The 18,947-nt window shown below is 43.5% G+C and overlaps 2 protein-coding genes across 2 annotated transcripts in view; one reads left to right on the forward strand and one right to left on the reverse strand.

Annotated features, from left to right (window-relative positions):
* Positions 1-7,828, reverse strand: part of ATF3 (activating transcription factor 3) — a 58,621-nt gene extending 50,793 nt beyond the window's left edge. Inside the window, exon 1 of the mRNA XM_058700128.1 lies at positions 7,741-7,828. The gene's annotated coding sequence lies outside the window, so the exon portion shown is untranslated. The remainder of the gene's footprint in view (positions 1-7,740) is intronic.
* Positions 7,829-12,730: 4,902 nt separating this feature from the next.
* PACC1 (proton activated chloride channel 1) overlaps positions 12,731-18,947 on the forward strand; it is a 168,448-nt gene continuing 162,231 nt past the window's right edge. Inside the window, exon 1 of the mRNA XM_058700205.1 lies at positions 12,731-12,912. The gene's annotated coding sequence lies outside the window, so the exon portion shown is untranslated. The remainder of the gene's footprint in view (positions 12,913-18,947) is intronic.

The raw sequence follows: 18,947 nt of genomic DNA on the forward strand, positions 1-18,947 counted from the left end.
GAATAATTAGGTATGAAGGGCAAAGAAAATGTGCATGAAAAGAAATGATGAGGAAGAGGCCCCGCCAGGGGTTAAAACCATTTGAAAAAGTATCAGTAAAATCATGTACAATTGACAAAAGAACAAATGTACAAATGTACAAATCAATTTTTCATTATATTTTCTAACAGAATAGATATTCTGAGTCCACATTATACACAACAGCTTAATCTGTGATGAAGAAAGCAAAATAAGTCAGTAGGAATAAAATTATTGTTTAAAAAGCTGTGATTATTTAGAAAAAAATAAATTTAAAGATTTACTCCAGATCATCATCAAAATAACTGGATATGGATAAACAGATGTAATTAGATTTAAAATACAAATCTATTCAAATAAAACTAAAAGAAAAGTAGAAGCACATAAAAAAATGTTCAAAAACTTTAGTCATCAAGGAGATGCAAATTAAAACTACAATTAGCCACCACTGTATGTCCAATACAATGGCTAAAATTTAAAAAGACTGACAGTATCCGATGTTAGTAAGGATATGGAGCAGCTGGAACTCTCATACGTTGTTGGTGGGAATGTAAAATGGTGCAATCACTTTGGGAAAAAGTCTGGCAGTTTCTTGTAAATCTAAACATACATCTATTCTATGACACAGCAATTCCACCCAAAAGTACTTCCCCAAGGGAAGTAAAAGCATATGTCCACAAGAGGACAAGTACAAGAATGTTCTTGATGGCCCCAAACTGGACACAGCCCATGTGTCCATCAAGAGAGAAATGGATAGACAAACTGTAACACAGACAAGTAATGAAATATTACTCTTAGCAACAAAAAGAAACTCCGGATACCCACCAGCAACAGATGAATTTTTAAAACATTATATTGAGTGAAAGAAACTTTACACAAAAGAGGTAATCCTGTAAGAGTCCATTTATATAAAGTTCTAAAATAGGTAAAAACAATCTGATAAAAAAACTAAAAACCGTGGCTGCCTCTCAGGTAAAGTGGGAGTGAGAGTCTACTGGGAAGGGATGCTATGGAAATTTCTGGGAGGATGTTAATTTCTCTCTACATATATTTTAAAAGCTTTATTGAAATATAATTCCTATTCCATACAATTCACCCATTTAAAGTGTAGAATCCAATGGTTTTTAGTGTATTCATATATCTGTGTAACTATCAGCTCAAAAACAAAACATACCCTTTAAACTTATAAACCTTGATAGGTTTATGCATTTGTCATTTTCAAAATTCAAGGAATGACCCTCTTACGATTTGTGCGTTTCACTGTAAATACATAAAATATATGAACTTTATGGTTTATGGGGTGGGTGGTGGGGGGAGTGGGTGAGATAGGTGTAGGGCATCAGGAGTGTTCATGAGTTGTGTTGATGAGTTCTGAGTAAGGTATGGAACCGTTGGGTCACTATGTTGTGAAACTAATACAGCACTGAAATTAAAATTTAAAATGTTTAAAAACCTTTTGTATTAAAAGAAAATCGGAAATAATTTTCAAATTTCTATATGGAAAAGCTGTTTTCTTCAGAAAGGAAAATGTTGATAGACTTGATTACTTTAAATTTAAACACCTTTGTATGTCAAAAAATATAGAAACATAACCAACATTAAAGTGCAAATATCAAGCCAGGGGATGATTATTATTTAAAAATATTAGACAAGGAGGTCTTTGCCTGTATATTTGATATATGTGGAAACATTCTAAGTCATGGTATTAAGGTACCAGCCAATATGTGTGGGCAAAAGCTCTGACTAGAAAATTCATAAATAGGAAATAACACTTGTTAACAAACATGGGGGAAATTTCTTTATGTTTACAGAAAGTTAAATGAAAATTATCAAAGACCCTTGAATTTATATACTCTGATGTATTTTCCTTTGAGAAATATATTTATTCTCCTTGAGAAGACATATTTAAAGTAAAAGTGGGGGGCTCCTGGGTGGCTCAATTGGCTGAGCGTCCAACTTCAGCTCAGGTCATGATCTCACAGCTCATGAGTTCTAGCCCCGCGTCAGGCTCTGTACTGGCAGCTTGGAGCCAGGAGCCTACTTCTGATCATGTCTCCCTCTCTGCCCCTCCCCTACTTGTTCTCTCTCTCTCTCTCTCTTTCTCACAAAAATAAATAAACATTAAAGAAAATTTTTATAAAGTAAAAAGGAAGAGCTATGCACAGAGATGTAAGTACAAGAATGTTTATTGTACCACTACTTGTAATGACAGGTCAGATATTACCCTATTGTTTAACATACAATATTAAATAAATTATAGTGTCAAGATAATAAATTAGCTTAGTACTCTTGTATAACCATTAAAAATGATATCGTAGAAAAATACTTAATGATGTGGGAAGACATTTACATCCTGAGCTTAAAAAAAGAAAAAAGCCCCAAGCTTCCTTGATCCTTCCCCAAACCCATTCTCCTATATCCCCACTGTGGACACAGAGACATTTAGCTTCTGTCAACTTTCTCCCTTCTCTTTTTCCCACATCCCTTTGGAAGCTGTTTCTGTCTTTCACTTCTGGTGAGGAGGAAATAGACTGGCATTAAGATTGGGAAAGGAAATAAAACTCTTAAAAAAAAAAACCCAGGAAACGTATGAAATACTGCTTCATTAACTATTTTTTTTATTTGGGAAAAACCATATGTGCACATCATTAAACATTGGAATAATAATAAAAAAAATGCATATAATGGAAAGTCTCTATCGGTCCTAGGTGCCTTAACCAGTTTTTCTTAGATATATATTTTTTGGAAAGACATTTTCCATAAGCACCAAACAAACAACACACAAGAAAACAGAAAGAGGAAAGAAGGAAGAGAGGGAAGGAAAGATTGAGGGAGAGAGAAAGAGAGAAGAAGGGAAGGAAATCAAGAAAGGGACAATATGGGAAAAAATTAGAATAAGCTTTTTCTCTGAGGGGTTTAAAGAGACAAAATTTATTTGCGAATATATGTTAAACATTTGGATCTCAAATGTTTGGCAACCTGCTACTAACTTAATAATACCTAAAGGGGGGCACCTGGGTGGCTCAGTCGGTTAAGCATCCGACTTTGGCTCAGGGCATGATCTTGCAGTTCGTGAGTTCAAGCCCCACAAGGAGCTGGCTGCTGTCAGCGTGGGGCCCACTTTGGATCCTCTGTCTCTGTCTCTCTCTCTCTGCAACCCCCACCCCACTTGCATGCATTCTTTCTCTCAAAACCAATAAACATTAAAAAAAGAAATAAATCTTTAAAAAATAATACTATTAAATAAATATTATTTATAAATACTTCAAATCAGGATCGAAAGTGAGGAGCTTTTTTACTTGAGACGTCTTAGGGAACAGTGAGCCGGTCATTCAAACCCAAATTAGGGTTCCTGGCCTGACACACATCTGTGTACCTGCAGGAACAAGGGAGTAGGGGATGTGAAATCAGGACTGCCCCGGGCCCTGGACACGCAGCTCTGATATAAAGAGACTAGTGGAGGTTCGGAACCTTAGAGATACCCCCAGCCTGGACTTACCCCACTGGAGAGTGTGTCTAGGGCAGAAGCACCCAATGACAGCCACTGGGAGCATATACATTTTCTATCCAGGCGTCGTCCTCAGGGGCTCGGGATGGAACCACAGATCCCTGTTCTTTTTAATAACCACTTTGGACTGATTAGCCATGAATGTACTGGCTTATATTTACTGCTGACAATACCGTATTAATGAGTGGGGAGAGGACAGACCTGTCAATCCAGGTAGTCTACCAAAAACACAGCTGGGCGTCTCAGCCGAGAGCAGGCTTAGGGCTCACGGTGTGTATCTTTCTCAGGGGATCCCTTTTTTCCACCGTGCAAATGTAGAACATTCAAAAGGGTATGTTCTCAAGGGAGGATATTTAATTAATTTTTGCTGCTTCATCAAAGACATTCCTAAGTGAATAGGAATATTTTTGTGTATGATGAAGCTTAAAAATAAACAATTTATTTATGAACAGTTTATTTATAAGTGGCCTTATAATTAGTCCAGGGCTTTTTCTCTTTATATATATATATATTTTAAATGCTATTGACCACTCACCATGTACATAACTCCTTGCCAGGAGCTTGAAGAAAGTTCATACAGTGAGAAGGAAGGCTGGGGGAAGAAAGCAAAATGGGAACAAGAAGGGAAGGAAGGAGTTAACTTAGGGATAGAAGGAAAGAAGGAGACAAAGGCAGAGAAGCCAAAGCAGGAATGGAAAGAACAAGAGAACAGTCATCTGTCGCAGATGTCATAAAAAGCTAGAGCTGCCCTTGTAAGCCCTCATCAAAATTCAGAAATATGTCCTCACGTATAAAATCAAGTGGTTGTTTTTCCCATCGGAAAAAAAAAGGGCAGAGTAAATTTTTCATAATTTCTACTCTTCTTTTATACCTTTACACCACAGGTATCTGAGAGCGGAACTGGGGTTTTTTTGTCTTTTTTTTTTTAAGGGCTTTTCCAGTCCAACTACTTCTCTTTCACCAGCCATCACAGAGCCCAGACACTGAGTTGACTTTATTGTTATTGCAGCTCAAGTGATGACTGCAGTTCAAGAATCAGCAGGTGAAATGAAGCCTGACGGTCTCCTGATTTACCTCCAACATATAAGCAAATTAAATTACTGTCATGTTTTTAAATGAGCTTTCTCTAAAAGAGTTTCTGAGTGTTCCATTTTCATCTGATTTTAGCTGTTAGTCCCCGAGGATGTGAGCAGTTAATTTTCCTTATTAGTGTCAGTGCCTCCAGTAGATGCATCTCCAAGTGTAGCCCCACCTTCTGAGCTCTCTGGCTTGGCACCGGGAGAACTAAAGGCAAGAAGACCAACAAAACAGAAGAGCAGAGCTCTGATGCTCAAAGCTCTTATCTCATTCATTAATTCTGCAAGTACTTAGTGAGCAACTTACTATGTGCAGGGCCCAAGTTAGACACTGTGAGTACAGTGATGGAAAGACACTACCCTTGCCTTCCCTAAGGCCCAAGAGTCCTCCTTTGAGGTGGGCACAGCAGGTTCTGTTAATATTCCCATTAAGAGTCTGGGAAACAGGGGTGAGGGACAGAGACAGCTCTGGGATTGGGCTGAAGCCTAGCTCTTCTCTCCTGAGGTCTAAATACCTGGCTAACTGTACTCAATAGCTCTCAAACTTTTCTCTTCCTAGTTTAACAAAAGAAGGCATTTGCTGACCCCACAGCCCACCCCCATGGGATTCCACTCCCCATCTTTACAACTGGGGAAATGATTTGTGTCTCTGCTCCTGCCTTAGAGACAGCAGCACATTTCTTCACACAACTTTAGACTATTATTATAACACTGGTAATAAAATGGCTTTAAGAAATAATTTGCTGAAGTCTTTAAATGTATCTTTCCCTAGAGCTGGGTATATAAAAATTAAGACTATAGGCGTGCTGGGTGAGCTCAGTTGGTTAAGCATCCGACTTTGGCTCAGGTCATGATCTCACCATTTGTGGGTTCAAACCCCAGGTCAGGCCCTGTGCTGACAGCTCAGAGCCTGGATCCTGCTTTGGATTCTGTGTCTCCCTCTCTCTCTCTGCCCCTCTCCCATTCATGCTCTGTCTCTCTCTGTCTCCCAAAAAATAAACGTCAAAAAAATAAGACTATAAAAAGTTTTTTTCACATAAAGTGATCAGACCTGTAGGTATTCAGAGAGCGATGCTAGATCTGGATCGCTCCTAGGGGATCTCTGAGTTCACCTGCCTTTCATGTCTGAATCCTTCCCAAAGAAGAGGAGCCCAGAAGGAAAGGTGGTTTTTCCTGACAGCATTTTCTTATTCTTTCGCTCATTTCAGCTGTTAGCAGCAGCTGGTTTTTTTCAGTGCGCTGAAACACCCGCTGCCTTGTAAACATACTCTCTAATACCGTGCATTACTCATAGTTTGAAAAATCACTTTGACTCCTGAAACATAATTATGTTAATGTCAGATGAGTCAGCAGGAGGACGGCATGCTGCTGCTGTGGTAGCCCGTGCCTCCTGCCAGCTCTCAACCCCAGCGCCTGGGGCTTCAAAAAAAAAAAAAAAAAAACCAAAGAAGAGAAACCCCCTTTTGGTGGGAGGGAAGAGAACTTCTACTTATGGCTCAAGAAAGGGCTTCAAAGGAGTGATCAATTTCATTTTCGCCACAGCGTGAAAGGGAAAGGGAAAGCCGAAGTAGAATCGCTAACCCTAGGTTAATCCGTTTACGTGAAGAATAAACAGGAATTTGCAGAGTTTCTCTAGAGGATCTGTGATTTTTCCCTAGGAGATAAGTTGAGACAGCTCACTCTGATCAATATACAGTCGTGATTCGTTATTCCCAGGGTTCCTCTCTGAGGTATTTTCACGCTCACGGGAGGTGATGCTGAGCTGGGAGGTGCAGGACTATTACCCTCACACATGCGTAGGAAATGGGAGGCTGCTCCTTTGCGTGGGGCTTCCAGACCCTTGCTGGGCTCCCCACGACCCTCGCTTTGGCTCTGTGCCCACTTGGGCAGCACGACTCCTTAGACAAGAATTTGCAGCCACTTTCTTGGGTCGTTTTCAGCATCACTTACAACCTCTCAATGGTTTCCCCTCCTCTAGCTGCTGGGAAATGAAGAGGAACTGCGCAGGACAGGGTTGGAAGTTTTCATGGCTGACCACAACCCCTACCTCCTCAGGCTCCTAGCCTTGGTCCAGCTTGCCAGGAACTTCAGCTGTGCCCTTCTCAACCAGCCTTACACCCTACCCCCCTTGCCCTGCTGAATTCAGAGCATCGTCCAAAAAGGCTTCCAGGTTTATTACTGCACCCATGTCTCATAATAACCCATATTTCATAGATGGGAAAACTGAGGTTCAGAGAAGGGGTGTCCTTGTGCAAGGTCACACAGTGAATGGCAGAGTCAGACGCTCTACTCTGCCAACAACAGAACAGCAAATCCACACTTTGAGGATGAAGAGTGTGTCAGTTAGGGTTGGAAGGACCCCAAGAGCACATATTTTTACAGACGAGACAAGTAACCAAAATCTAGAGAGAAGCAATGATTTTCCCAAAGCCACCCAGCTCAAAAAGTGGCAGAACCCACTGCCAAACAGGGTCTCCTAACCCCGGCCCAAGAGCTTTTCCTCTCTCACCTCCTTACTTCCTCATTCTGGACTTATTCCAGTTTAGACACAGAAAGAGCCTGCTCTCCCCAGTTAAGCTATGCAGCTGACACACTGGACACAAAGCATTCTATCCCCAAAGCACGAGACCTCACGAGAGCTAGAGATGTCGAGGAGGAGAATACCCAGGAAGGAAGGGGTTAACCCTGTCCTGCAGCTTTCCATGATGATATGGCTAATCAATATCCCAGATTAACTACAGCACCGATCAGTGGTATCTTCAAACTATGGCTTCCTCCAGGCTCATTTCAAAGGCTGGGAGGACATCATTGCTCAATTGGGGGGCGGGGTGTGCTGACCCGGGCCCCACCGTTGTCATGTACCCTGTGAGAGGAAAAAACCCCTAATCCAACCTAGAGACTCTGCAGCCCCTAACTCCAGGCCTTTTCAACCCCCCTCCCTGGGACGCCTTCTTGGGGTGCCACTAGACATCATGTACCTGGCTCATAGAACTTCCGGTTTTCCCACCCTTCCACAGGGTGGCACCGTGCCCCGGCCATGGTGGGTGCTCTCCCAGCTAAGGGCTTCCTGACCACACGCCTTTGTCCCATGACATTTTCCCCGCTTGGCCCCAGAGACAAAGAAAAGTCAAGACTCACATTTTGGGGTGAAGTGCCAAAAATCCTGAGGAAACTGTGGTGCATCCTATTTAGAGGAGGGTTTCCCCTTGTCATGTCTTCCCAGCTGGTTCTATCCAATTTATCCTGGAGGTATGGTTGAGGGACAAAAGCTAACCCCGCCCCTGTCCCCCAAAGCAATCAACAGCTGTTACTATATTGAGTGGCAATATGATGTCATATCATAGGTGACTAACCCACCGAGGCTTCCCTGCGAGCCATCATCTAAATATGACCGCCTTCCATCACCCTGACCTTTTCACAGGAGAAAGCTGAGTGAGGGGCTTGATAGTGCCTCCCGGGGCTCAAGTTCATGGCTGACCTGCAGCCAGCGTCTCTGACTGAGCATGTGAGAACACACACGCCCACCCCCACATGTTGATTCCCTTCCTGGCAGAAGGTCACTTTCGACCAAGGCAGCTTTCTTCCACTGGCCTGATTTTGAAATTAGTAGCCGCTGGAATGTTTAATAATCACAGCTATTAGGGAGGAGGTGAGGGGGCATCCTGTATATAATCACCCTGGCATATATCCCAGGTGCTGGGTTAGAAACTTTACATATAGTTTTTTAACGCGATACTCAGAATGCTCTGAGGAAGACAGTACCGTCCTGTGGATTCAGAGAAACCGAGATCAGAGGAGTTAAGTAACTTTCCTAAAGTTACAGAGCTGGTGGTCATGGTGGGGCTCAGATTCCAGCCCAAGTCTCCGACTCCACAATGCACCAAACTCTGCATATGGAAAGATGTAATCACCTCACCTGAATTTTTTTAAATAGACTTCATTTTGGAAAGCAGCCATGTGTACAGCCTCCCCCACTGTCAACATCCCTCACCAGGGTTGTACATTGTTATAGTTGATAAACGTGCATTGACGTGTCATTACCCAAAGTCCATAGTTTACAATATGGTTCCCTCTTGGTGCCGAGAACCCTATGGGTGTGGACAAATGTATAATGACATGGATCCATCATTATAATATCAGGTATTCTCACTGCTAAAAAACCTCTGTGCTCGCCTATTCAGCCCTCCCCCCGATTCCCTGATCACCATGGATCTTTATACTGTCTCCATAGTTTTACCTTTTCCAGAATGTCATATAGTTGGAATCATACAGTACGTAGCCTTTTCTGATCGGTTTCTTCCTGAGGAAACTGTGGAGCATCCTATTTAGAGGAGGTTTTCTCTTGTCAGGTCTTCCTGGCTGGTTCCATCCAATTTATCCTGGAGATATGGTTGGTGGACAAAAGCTGACCCCGCCATGACTTTTTGTAGCTTGATGGCTCTTTTTTCTTTTTTTTTTTTTTAAGCACTGAAGAATATTCCATTGTCTCGATGTACCACAGTTTATTTGTTCCTTCACCTACTGAATCACCTGGCTTTGAAATCTTTATTCCAGTGTGGTTCACTGGTCTTCTTCTTCTGGACCCCATCCCTGCCTCCTCAGTCTTGCCACCTACACAGCCCCTGACTGGGGCAGGGGGTGGGGGCTGGAGGGGTGAGTCTTGGGCATCCCTGGTCTATGAATCATTTCAGCAACCTGGAAACCAGCTATCCCTCTAGGACACACTCTAGGGTCGATCTGAGGAGATCTCTCACATGCACACGTGCCAGAAAATCAGAACATCCCCTTTTCCCTCCATGCCACTTACACTCATGTTTGCCCCCCGGTCCCCAACATGGTCATTGTTGGTATGTCCCACCAGTTACCACAGGGGTTTCTCTTTTTTTATTCCACCCGTTCATCCATCCACCCAACAAATATTTATTGAGCACCTACTATCTGTTGGCCCTAGATGGCCAATCCACAGAGGACACTGAATGTATTTACATAAGTTTGCATACAGAGTTACACCCACCACGGCACTTCCCATTCCATTAGGAAATACTATTTGTTGGGGGGGGTGTGTACAAGGAGATAAAGACAAACACATAGCGAGTGACTGAAAATAGGACTGTGAGGCCATGTGAGTTAATTATTATCTCAAATTATAATGTCATATTTATTACATGTAAAATTGTATTGTAATTATTAAATTATTTTTACTGTTATTTTTTTAAAAAGCCTCTTATACAGCGCTTTCTGGTTTTTAGGACCTAAGTGCTTTTACATAAATAGTAAACCTACATGTCGCCTGACAAAGGTGTACAGGTTGAAATATAAGAAAATTTCGGATAAATTCCTGGAGGGCAGATCTCTAACAAGTTATTAAAGTGGAGTTAGGAAGAACCAGAGTGCATTCCTAACCAGTGAGAATGATGTCATGAAGGCTAAGTGCCATAATCCATCCCAAGCCTTTTTAGCGGCTCCATCACAGGCAGGCGCTCAAGTGCGACACAGTTCTGGGCTGACCCGGCGGGCCATTGCTAAGCAGTTACCATGGATCTGGATTCACCCAGGGACCACTGAGCTTCCATGATGCTGGGAGCCGGCTGCATGGCTTCTCGCCGACCCCTTCCACCCTGTCAGGGAAGCAGCCGTGTGTAATGTCCCACATCTTGCCCCCAACAAAAGGAAAACTTTACTGTGTGTCATCCAGTGAGTCACCAGCACGGGTGGGAACAGACCCAGGATTCCTGCTCCTTTCTTTGCTGGAGCTGTTTGCTGGAGATGACAATCCTTTCACATTAGTGGCCAGTTACATTTATGGTTTCTAATGACATTTTAATGGGGCTTATGGGATAGGAAAATGATGGGAAGTGAAGGCTGGGAGATAAAAAATCAAAACCTGAAATGAAACACAAGAACCTGATTACTAAACGTTTAAAAATGGCAATCCAACTCATCAGGTCATTCCATTGGGAAATGGTGCCTAGGTCTGAGGAAGAATAACCCCCCTCGTCTATCTTGAGGTTGGATGAGGGAGACAAGGAAAGGAAGGAGGGAATAGCCAGGGATCCTCAGGAACTGTGTTCTCCAATTCTCCCCTCTGATTTCATCTCTATATTTACTTCATTTGTATTCCCTTCCATCACATATGTGACGTGTCACAGTTTATCATGCAGCTTAACACCCATCGTCCCAATGGAGACTTGTAACAGAGCTGTGAGCCACAGGAAGAGCAGTAGGTACAGACAGGTCAGCTGACTAGGACCCTCTACCTGACAGGCCATGCAAGCCCGAGTAGGTCACCTCACCTGGACCTTAGTTCCCTTAGTTCTAGAACAAGGGCTGAACTGGTTGGCCTGAAGGTCCCCTACCACTCTAAGCTTCCATGTCTGTGTGTCCAGCCCCACAGAGGAAGAAGCCACTGCCTCCATAAACCCCTACCCCCCTCTAGCTAAGGCTGCCCATGGTTTCCTCCATCTCCTGCTGAGGCTGCGGTGAAAGCACACACAAGGTGTTTGGTCACAGGCTCCAGAAAACCTGGCAAAACAGAAAGAGAGCAGTGGACAGGGACTCCAGCAGGATGATACGGAGGACAGGAGGAGGGGACACACAGAGAAGAGCTTTGTGGTGGCTGGAGACTGGGTGCCAGGGAAGAGGGGTCAGCTCGGAGAGTGAGCAGCAGGGAGGAAGGTGCTTCTGCTAGACCTGGTGCGTGAACTCTGAAGATGTGGGTGTGAGTAGGGACTCACCAAGGACCAGCAGTGATTGTCAGGAGATAACAGCGACAGCAGCTCACCCACTTGCCTCTATCTCCAGGACACAGGCACCATCGTTTTGCTCCAAACTTTGAGGAGCTGCCGTCTCTAATTGGTTTTGGGCACAACGTTTCGTTCTCGTAGGAAATTTTCTGTTGCTTTCTAGGGAGGGGATCGTGGGAGGAGAAACGAGGTGTTTCTTCTGCACTGGGTGTGCCAGGTGAGGACGCTTTGATTAAGCGGGATGGGCTGTCTAGTTTCAGGAGAGGACTCACAGAGTCAAGGGTAGGCCTGGTAGGGCTGGGACTAGAGTGCGGTGAGTGAGGTGCTTTGGGGGCAACCCTCAAGGGGGCACTCGCCCTCGGGGTCCTGCAAGGGCAGGATGAGCACCTGGGAGTGAGTGCCTCCTCACTGCCTTAGCCTTGGGCCCTGGCCTTCTCTGGGGATCTTCTGGCATGCAACGGGTTACTCGTTCAGAGGCGCTGGGCTTGCGTTATGAGTGGAAAGTGGTTCTGGGGGACTCAACATACAAAATAAGACGTATTTCACGCCTCACCTTTATCACCAAAAACATGGACTTGGGGGTCCAACCGACCTGGGAGTGGTTTCCAGCTTGCCATTCTTCAGCTGTGAAACATACTGACTCTTGCCCTGCCTCCACTTTCTTCCTCCTCAATGTCAGAATGGGGACAATAGCCCCTACCTCGGAGAGGAGGTATGAGGATTGAAGGAGGGGGCCAAGGAGGATAATGAAAATACCTGCCTCATGGGAAACCTCAGCATAGCAAACCTCCCTGGGAGGCTGTGATACTGTTGAATGACCAAGTGCTGTACAGGGTTCTTGTCCCAGAAGCTTCCACGGCAACAGTAGCGTCGGGGGACGGTTTGGAGATCGGTCCACCAATTTCACACCCAGAGGTAAACAACATGTTACAGGCCACGTGACCAACAAAGGTTTGGACGCAGTCGAAAACAGTGATAAATGGGCCAACCTGGCCCAACTGATGGATTATTAAATAAACACCCAAACCACAGCTTTTCTCTGCCAGCAGGCATAGAAGACTATGAGGAGGGATTGTAAGTGAAGGGGTTGGGAGTCGAGGGCCACGGAAAACTCCCTGACCTTTGGGTCAAGATCAGATTCTGACTAATCAAGGAGGGCTTCCAGGAGGAGGTTCTGGGGCTTCCAGCAGCTTTAATGAGGCTCAGTTGCACTCCTTTTTTTCATCACCATCTCAACAGCCAACACTTCTCAGTACAAAGGGCTAGAAGATGGGCTCTGACCCCACGGTTGGGTGAGTGGAGTCATCGCCCCTGATCTTCACGATCCGACGCCTGGTCCCTTTAAGGCATCGAAACTCAGTGAACGTTCTACGGGAGCCTCGCGGCCTCCGCGAGGCGCGCTGACGTCACCCTTCGGGGAAACGGCTGACGTCACCGCGTCCTCGGCGAGTGGGGGCGGGGCCGTGACTCACCCGGGCCGCGCCCCCCGCCCGCGGCGGAGCGCACGTGAGCGCGCGCCGCGCCGGTTTCTAAGTTTAGCTCGGCGGTTTCGGTGGGGTCGGGCGAGGTAAAAGCGGCCGAGGGGAGTAGGTGGGCTGGGGGCGCGGCTCTCTCCGTCCCTGCTCGCCCCGCCGCAGGGCCTCCTGGAAGCCGAGGGTCCGGCCGGAGGGTGGAGCGCGGGCGCCCCCGCGGCGCAGCGCTCCGAGGGTCTCCCGCGTGCAAGCCCGGCCCCGCGCTCGCCCAGCCTCCGAGCAGGCGCTCAGTAAACGAGCCCCCGTTTCCGCCTGTTCGGCGACTCGGGACTTCCCGGAGAGTCCAGGGTTCTGGAAAGTTCTCCCAGGGTGCGGTGTGGGCTGAGGTCCGAACAGGCGCGGGGCCCGAGCCGTCGGGGCCCAGTTCTCAGTGGCCATGTGGGGCCATCGATCAGCGTTTCCGAACTCGGCCCCCCCCCCCCCCCCCCCCCCCCCGGGCATGGCCGGCGTCACCATCAGCGCTTGTTGGGGGGGGCTTCCCGGGACACCCCCTTCCGAATTCGGCGTGGCGGTGGGAGGGACTGTGGCCGTTCTAGGGTCAGCCCAGCCACAGGGGCCTGAAGGTCACCGGATGAGGAGCCAGAGCTGATGCCACAAAACCGCAGGCTCCCGTCCAGAGGAGCCGGGGGGCATGAGCCAGGGGCGTACCAAGGTGACCTTCAGGAAACATTAAATCCTCGTTTTAAAGAAAGTAGCCCCAGACACCTTGGGAAACCGACACTCCCCCCGTTCTCGCGGTGGGGAGGGAAAAGTCGTGGAAAGATGCTCTGTCAGCGTAAAGTGAACTGCGATTTTGACTTTGCAGAGCGGTGGGCCACGTCACAGTGACCTGCATTCCGTTGTTGGTGTGCATCCTCGGGTTTCACAGGGTTTGTCTTCGTAGGCAGCTTCTTAAACAATGTTCATGAAGCTTTTGACCTTGTTAGATGGAGTGTCAGATACTACAGAAGTGTTAAATATAATGGCCAACTGAGAAAGTCATGTGATAAATGGAACGTTTTCTAACGGGTGGGCCGTTAAAAATTTATTATTTCAAGTTTTCGAAGGCCATTACCTTGAGTTTTTCGTATGTTCTTGTCTTAGAAATTGTGGAATCAAGGTAACTTTGTTGATGATGACCTGAATGAATGACAGAAACCCCTAACTTCAAACGTGTAAAGGTGGAGATTTTCAGATATACGTATGGAAACTGCAAGTGTTGAGGGCTTTATTCCCCTTCCGTGTCCATCTTAACACAGCTGGAAAAGGGCGGACAGTGTGGGATCTAACAGATCCATCTAGAAGTAGGCTTACTGTTTTGTATTATTCATATAGCCGCAGAAGACTCTTTTTCCTAATATTGTACAGTTGCTACAACATTTTCCTTAATGTAATGCCTGTTTGGGGAGGGACTTAAGGGGAGCAGGTGTGAATGATGATGAATCACGTTCTCAAACTGAGCTAATTTCCCTTTGTGCAGGCTATTGTTCTTTATATATGTAATGTGTAGGGACCTTAACATAAAAGTTCTCACATTCAGAAATTAAGATTTTCAGTCCGGAAGTTGAGTTTTTGCTTTTAAAAAGACTTACCCTTGGAACAGGCCACCTGCATCCTGTAGGCGGCCTGTTCTCATTTCTGTAAAGTCTTCCCTGCCCCCAAGATGTACCTGCTCTCTTTGAGCTACTACATCTGTTACTTATTGTTCGCTATACTGTCATTGTTTGCTTAAGTGTTTGTTTCTCCCACTAGACTAAGCTCTTGGGTCTACGGGCTGGTGCCTTTGTATCTTTGGCATCTAGAGCACTGTTAACGTATTTTCGGAGTATTTTGTTTCATTGAATAAATGTGGGTTTCCCAAAGTAGATTGCACATTTTGCGAAGGGAGTTGTTTTTTTGTTTTTTTGTTTTTTTATAGTTGAGGGGATTGAGCTGCAGACATATATAGTTGCTGTAGGAACACAGTTAACTTCTTTTCTAAGCCCACCCTAACTCAACCCCCCCCCCCACTCCCACCACTCCCATCACCCATGAGAAGGGAGCCAAAGAAAATAAAACAAACCCTAAATTATGTTGGGATCTAAGTGATGGGTGTACCTTTAGATTGGGGATTGTAGAACTTTGTCCTGCTCTCGGGCCATAACTGTAATCCACACACTTGACATTAGTTAGGTCCTTGTCACAGGGGAGTTGACTAGTCTTCATTTTAAAAAAAAATTAGGAATTTCAGAATCTCTCTTCTTCTGTGGATAGTTAAGACTGGTTGCTAAATGGGAGTGTCTTACATTGAAATAGATTTATTTCTGTGCAATGATAACTTCATGCCTACCCTGACAGATCATGACCTGGGCCGAAGTCTGCCACTTAACCAGCTGAGCTACCCAGGCTCCCCAGAAGGGCTACATTTTAATATCCATTGTTTAATTAAGTCAAGAAAGAGTAATGTGTATGTGGAAGATTTTTAACAAGGTTTTAATTAGGGTTTTAGAACGTGGTTCAGCTAAATTTTCCCACACAAGGAGTTACACAAGTGTGATGAAAGGCAGAAAGTAACTTTCATGAAAACAGAAGAAAGAAAGCTAGAAGAAAAGACCAAGGGACACTTTGCTATTGGCTACATTCAGTTTTGACAATTCCTACTTCTTTTCACACCACCCTCCTCACCACTTTTAGGCACTGTTTGACCTGGATTTTTTTCTCAAAATAGAACTTTCTATAATAATAATCGTAATCATAATCATAATAATAGAAATAACTTCCATTTGTTGAGCACTATGTGCCCTGTGCTCGATGCTTTATGGAATTATTTCAGTTAAACTGTGTGTGTGTGTGTGTGTGTGTGTGTGTAATCTCAGAGATTTATTATAAAGAATTGGCTCACATAAGTACAAAGGTTGGCAAGTCCAAAGATCTGCAGGGTGACTTGGCAAGATGGAAACCCAGCAGAGCCAGTGATAATGGTTCCATTCCAGGTCAAAGGCAGGAAAAAGCTGATGTTCCAACGCCTTCAGGAAGGAAGAATTCCCTCTTACTGGGGAGAGGGTCAGCCTTTTTGTTTTTCTCAGGCCTTCAACTGACTGTATGAGGCCCACCAATGTTATGGAGGGCAACTACTTTACTTAGTCTACCAATGTAAATATTAATCTCATCCAAAAACACTCTCGCAGAAGCACCCAGAATAATGTTCGACCAAACATCTGACCACCCTGTGGCCCAATTTAATAAATTTGTTAACCATCATCCAGATCTATTTGATTTCCAAAGCTCATGCTCTTAATGTTAGTCACAATGTCTTCCTCCTACTCTAAGATTCACAAAGTAGCTTTAACCCTGGGCCTGCCTTCCCCTCCTCATCTGGAAGGAATGTCTGTCACAGTTCATTCCACTCACACATGATGAATACACTTGATTAGGGCAGGTGTTTAAATGCCAGTAACCAAGCTCAGGATCCCCTTCCCCAATAGCACATACAACATACAAGAAAGCCATTCCAGCTTTCTAATTATATTCCAAGCTTTCTAATTTTGTATTCACTTAACACTTTGAACTGATTCCCTCCACACAAGCACATCCTACCTGATTCCTTGTTCGGTTCCCTTCATGTCCTCTTTGAAGGGCACCAAGCCAGTGAGCCCATGACCTTCCCTTCTCTCTACTGACCAAACTTGCTATTGCTTACTCTTGACTCATTCCTGCTATCATTGTCACTGTCATCTTAATTTTTTTTCTTTTTTTTTACCTAGTTGGCGCTATTCTGTTACATCCTAGGGCACCTTCTATAGATATCATAGATGTCCTAATAACCACTCATTCTTCATTTTTTCACGAACAGCCTCAGAGCATTTGTTCTTAGCAAATTAGTTGTCCTTTAATATCCAGAACGTGGCCATTCCCAGCGAAGTAATACTTTGAATTTTTATTCGTTTTTTTTTGTTACATATTATTAAAGTTAAAAACATTAGAGAACACTAGAGATGGAAAAAATCAGATTTTATTGATAGTCAAAAGATATGGTTGAGGCTGTCTAGCTTTTAAAACCAAAAATGTTGAGGTGGTATTGGGAGAGGACAGTTGTTAACAGATGTTACAGATACTAAGTTATCACTGAAGATATTGTTCCGTTCTTCTAGAAGTTAATTTACCAAGCACAACTCACATAAAGGGCATTTTTATTACAGCCGCAAATTAAAAGACACTTGCCTTCCATATTAGAAAAAAGTCAAGTGCATATTTTTTGGTTGATAGATGACATCTGCCACAATTATATGCATTGAATCAAAATGAAAAACTTCTGTTACACAGTACGTTTATTCCAGGGTTTGCAGGGCTGGGAATTAACGTTAGTCCTCTTAATTTAAACTGACTTGGATTATCTGATAGAATAAAAACAGAGTATTAAAGTAGGGATCCTAAAAATCTAAGTTGAGAAGTTTGATTTGTAATTTGGTACTGTTTTTACAAGCTACGTTCCAAAGATAGGCAAGTGACTTTGGTCTGTAAAACAATTATGAGGCTGGGTCTTTTGTAAATGGTTTCTTGGGTGCATTTTCATCTATTGAAACCTTAATAAAGAGGAGACATCACTTAGTTACCCCATCCTGTGTTTTTAATAGTGTTGTTGTCTTTCTAAACCCAGGTTTGTTGAAAACAATCCTGTCTTTGCCTTTGCATTTTTTTAGAAGCTGAGCTACAATTAGTTTTAGGACACAGTAGAATCTATCAAGTAATAAAGCTAGCTGGTGATTCTTTGTGCTTAACAAAGAATCTATTAAATGTAGAATTTCTAGCATATTCGGTAAGCAGCATTTATGGTGATATTCTGGAAGTTTAAATCATTGAAATTTTTAACAGACTTAGATTATTTTGAGATTTTAAAAATATGTATTGTCTTAGTGACCTTATGGTTATGATAAAGGTTTCACAATCCAAATCTTTAAAAAAAATCTCGTAACGTTTTTCTTATATCCTATTTTAAATGTTGATATTATCATATTGATTAATACCCAATTAGATTATTAGTGTTATAAATAAATACAAAAATTACTAGATTGGCTTCACTCCTGTAAATAAGATTTGTTTTATACCTAAATTGTAAACTATATTTTAAATTTTATTTTATTTTTAGCTGGGTAGTTAAGGTTTCATGCTTGTTTTTTTAAAATCAGGTTTGCTGAGGTAATTTACATGCAGTAAAATTCATTCTTTTAGGTGTAAAATTCTATGAATTCTGACACACACAGCCATATAAGTATTTCCACAATCAAGAGAGAACATTACTACCACCCCAGAAAGTTCACTTGTGCCCCTTTTAGTTAATCTCTTATCCTGACAATGAAATTTTAAATAAAATTAATGAAATAAGACATTTAAAAACATGCCTGATACACTAGCCTTGGGCCATTGTTGTTGTAAACTAGATTATAACTTTAGTGGGAAAGCAAATGTAATTGAAACAAACCTAAGTTTTTGAATATATTACTCAAAAGTTATTGGGTAGAAGTGTTAAAACGAAGTGAAAGATTGATTTAAAAAATTTTTTTTAATGTTTATTTTTGAGAGAGAGAGACAGAGTGTGAGCAGGGGAGGGGCAGAGAGAGAGGGAGACACAGAATCCGAAGCAGGCTCCAGGCTCTGGGCTCTGAGATGTCAGCACAGAGCCCAATACAGGGCTCAAACCCATGAACTGTGAGATCATGACCTGAGCTGAAGTTGGATGTTCAACCGACTGAGCCACCCAGGCGCCTCTGATTTTATTGTTTTATTCCATCTTCATGATGTATGTTTACCTTTCTTCGCCGTATGTCCATCTCAAATATCTTGGTATAACTAAGTCCTTAAAGCATTTTCTTTTGCTAGCCTGTATTTTCGTCTTTTCAGTGAATATTAAAAATAGAACACTCTTCCTGTCCTTCTGAAATAAGTAAGTTAAGGGCAAGGACTATGTCATCTTCATTGTTTATTACCATCTCTTCCATACAGAAGAAGCCTAATGTTGAAGGAAAGAACTTTTAAGTTGTTTCAAGCTGAGCAGAGAGGGATTGGAGAATGACTTGGATTTTCTCAAATAAACATTGAGAGTATTGGTAATGCT

The sequence above is a fragment of the Neofelis nebulosa genome, chromosome 15 (genome assembly GCF_028018385.1).
Source record: "Neofelis nebulosa isolate mNeoNeb1 chromosome 15, mNeoNeb1.pri, whole genome shotgun sequence".
Lineage (NCBI taxonomy): Eukaryota > Metazoa > Chordata > Mammalia > Carnivora > Felidae > Neofelis > Neofelis nebulosa.